Here is a 3,797-nt window from a genome sequence, read left to right on the forward strand (position 1 = left end):
TTGAGGCCTTGACACCTTCTGGTTGTGGTTGGAGGTGTGCTCAGGCCTGCTCGGAGGAGCCAGTGGGGCACGTTCTTCCCAATTCTGTGTTCGGGGACGTCACGTTGGTAGCTTGAAATCAGCCATGATGGGAATATTTATACCAAGAAAAAGTAAATGCTAAAATCAGGTCTTTTTTCTCCACTGAGAGCTGGTTGTTACACATCTGCCAGCACACCACTGCCCAGATGTGAGTTTGTGTGTTACTGAAACAAAATTGCTCCGATTCAGAGCGCTTTTGGCCACTCAAGTTTGAATCACAGCAGACATTCATCTTTGTGGCACTTTTCTAGTGACAAGCAGCTGTTCACCCTCCCTTGTCCCAACACCAAAAGTACCAGTGAGGTCGAAAACAAGCACGAAGCCAAGAAAATATGCACAAATCCTCTCAAAATTGGGCAAAAGAGGAATCGTGACCCAGTGGATGAGGTCAGTAGACAGTCAAGTTCAAGCAGTAAAATATGTTTTCCTCAAAGTCAGGTTGGAGGAAGAACAGTCAAATAACTGTCTAGGCAGCATATTATTGTCCCAGAAGCAACTAGATCTCTTTTACCTCTTTTTTAGCTAAGAGACAAGATTTGTCACCCACACACCACATATCTTGAAAAGATGCATTTCACAATTTTCACAAACCTCTAGGACTGCTAAAAAACAAAACAAAACAAAAACAATAAAATCAGTTGTATTAGCATCATGTGGAAAAAACCCCAGATAAGTCAGTTGGATTGCTTTTGCTGTTGTTTAGACACGGGCATTAAAACCCAAGGAGTAGTGAGAAGAAACTCACAGAATTAGCTATCCGTATTTACCAACTCTGCCGGAATCACCTTTAGATGAAGCTTTCTGTGCATCTCTTTACAGTCTCTAAAATTTGCCCCCAGCTTTATCATTGCCAGGTGAATTATCTACCTCATTTGGTAATTTAATTTATCAAACGTAACATGGTTTTCTCAGGTAAAACGGTTAGAAACGTCGAGATCAGCATCTCTGTCAAAGAGCCTGGGTTTACTTGCTTGACTTCAGTCTAGCACGAGGCTCGATGCTGAAGGCCCAAACTCTGGTAGCAACTGGACTAAGTGAAAGCACTTTAAGAGGCTTGAAGATAAAGCCCAGAATGGAGAGGCTTTCAAATTCCTAAACTCACGTATAGGGTGCAATTTCTAGCCTTCCATGATCAGATTTGTAGGTTTAAGCCCAGCCTGTGATGCCTTTTTCAGTCACCCTAGCTTTTCCTATGCTTCTTCTTGAAGGAGGGGATCTCAGAGCCCTGGGACCCACTGAGGGACCGTCAACTCGGATGAGTGTGGTGGCATTGGGGGTTTGTAGTCTCAGGGTCAGCTGACCTCCCAAAGATGTTTCCCTGAGCCTGCCTGTTTTTACTGAGAGATGGGCGGGGGGAGGAGGGGACGTTGACTTGAGTCATCTCCTGCCAACTGTACATTCCTTCTAGGACACAGCTCAGTCTTCTGTTACCGCGAGCAATAAACCTCTCTCCTCATGTTTGTGAAATTAGTTTCTGTTTCACGGTGCCTTTCTTTCTGAGAGACGATGGAAAGAGCAGGCCACGCCCGTGTCCTGTTGCCATCCTTTTACATACTGGGGGCAGGAGGACGATGCCTTCGCATGGCTGTGGTGTGACCCTCGGAGGGACCACAGGCTGTGCATTTTTAGAATTTAACCCAAATGCAAGATAAACTAATTTGCCTATGTTTTTAATGAGGATATTTATCAGGTGCCAGAAATTCCTTGCATCACTCATATCCTTTGGACAGTGAGCACCAGGGGGAAGAGAGAAGTCCTGGATGTATTTGGGCCTTCCATACATTTCTGGAATGTCTAAAGCATCGGGAATGGAGCCATTGGCTCTTAAACTTCATTATCCATAAGAATCACCAAGGGAGGTGTTTAAAATGCAGACTCCTGTGCCCCCTCCTCAGAGATCAGTTTAAAGAGGTCTGGGCAGGACCTGGGATTCTGTATTTTCAAACCTCCGTGCCAAGGTGACAGTTGCAGGTGTTCTTCAAACTATTGCCTGAGGAAAAATGATCTTACACACCCAGAAGAACACTATGGAAAACTGGGTCTTTCTAAATGTCTGCATTTCAATTGTCTTCTGTCTTTCCCTAATTCTCCAAATAGTTCAATCTCCAGCCTTATTCAAGGGCTGAGTCATTTTGTTCTCAGAGGGACAGAATTGATCACTCCATGAAATTCTAAAAACCTGTTTTCAGAAGACTCTGGTGCAACAGCAAAAGCTGTCCACCCTCTGAAGGCATTTGCAAAGCCATCTCGTTCCTTTCCAAGGGACCCCCGGCAGTAAGCACCAGACGTACTGGGGGTGTTGGCAGAGGATGGCCGCACTGGCTGGCTCAGAGCCAGCATGTTTTGTTGGAGAAAAGGAAGCATGGCATTCAGAGGACCCAGAGGGACACGGCTGAGTCTTGACTCAAACTCAGCCCAGACAGCCTGCTGTGGGAGGTGATGGTGTCTGACCCCTCTGCCACTAACCAGAGCCCATCCCTCCCCCTTCTCACCCAGCCTCATCCATGGAGAGCCAGGCTGAGGCAGGGCCAGAAAGAGACAACGCTGGATGCCAGCCCCTGAGTGTGGGTCTCTGGTTGGTTCCCCGATTCATCCAGCATAGCTGACTCTGCCAGGTCCCCCAGGAGCAGCCCATAATACTGACAATGGTCCTAACAGCTGGCGTGTACTGAGTGAAAGCTAGACACCAGGTACCAGACATTGGGCCAGAACTTGCAGTAGGGAAGAGCATTTGACAAGACACAGAGGAGATGTGAACGTGCCTGTGAGGAGTCTAATGGGGTTAGAGCTTAGTGTGTGTCCAGGAATGTATCAGGTGAGCACCAAGAAGGAGGGAAAGTGCCTCCTGAGATGGAGTGAACATGATCTGTGGCCAAATGGAAGATGCTCCAAGTCTTGAAGTCGGGAGTATCAAATTAGATCTCTTTTAGAAAGAGAAAAAACGTGGGGGAAAAGCCACATATATTTAGCTACCAAAAAAAGAGAAGGAAGAAAGAAAAGAAGAAAAGAGGGGAGGGGAGGAGGGAGGGAAGGTGGAAGGAAGGAAGGAAGGAAGGACCAAAACACATTGCATTTATTTTGAGGGGCATCTACATTATACAGTGAGTGCGGAGGAGGGCATAATTCATTCTTAAGAAATCAGCCACACTTGGCCAGGGCACATCCCACAATGTACGTGAGTGAGAACAAAGGTACGTCTTCGGTAGGGACTGTACGCATTTGATATCAATGTAGGGTCCTAATGGGCACTGCCACATATTCCTGGGGACAACAGAAGAATTCACAGAGCAGAAACAACCAGGTTTGCAAATTTATCCCTGTGCTATGTAGCAATTCAACCGCCCTCCCTTCACACTCAGACCCATCTGTGGGCCTTGTACAATTTGCTCATGCAGTGTGTCGTGTGACTATGTCTCTAGCATTTAAAGGTCAAACATTATGAATCTAATCAATCTTAGCAATGCTATAGTTCATCACACGTACTCATATTCAAGGACTTTTAAAGTCATTTAGATTGTTGACTCAGAAGATTGTGTGTGCACCTTCGGGTATGCGTGTGCTCTTAGGAACACTGATTTGTGGCACTTCCTGTGTCCTTTCTCCCACAGGTCCAGTGACTCTGTGGTCAGTATCTTCCTTATTCCCTGGCGTGGAAGAGTCGTTACACGTGTTTAATAGAACCTAAAGTCCATGTTTTGATGGATTCAAAGACTCTA

The sequence above is a fragment of the Ceratotherium simum genome, chromosome 6, assembly GCF_057802395.1.
Source record: "Ceratotherium simum simum isolate JZ-2026a chromosome 6, ASM5780239v1, whole genome shotgun sequence".
Lineage (NCBI taxonomy): Eukaryota > Metazoa > Chordata > Mammalia > Perissodactyla > Rhinocerotidae > Ceratotherium > Ceratotherium simum.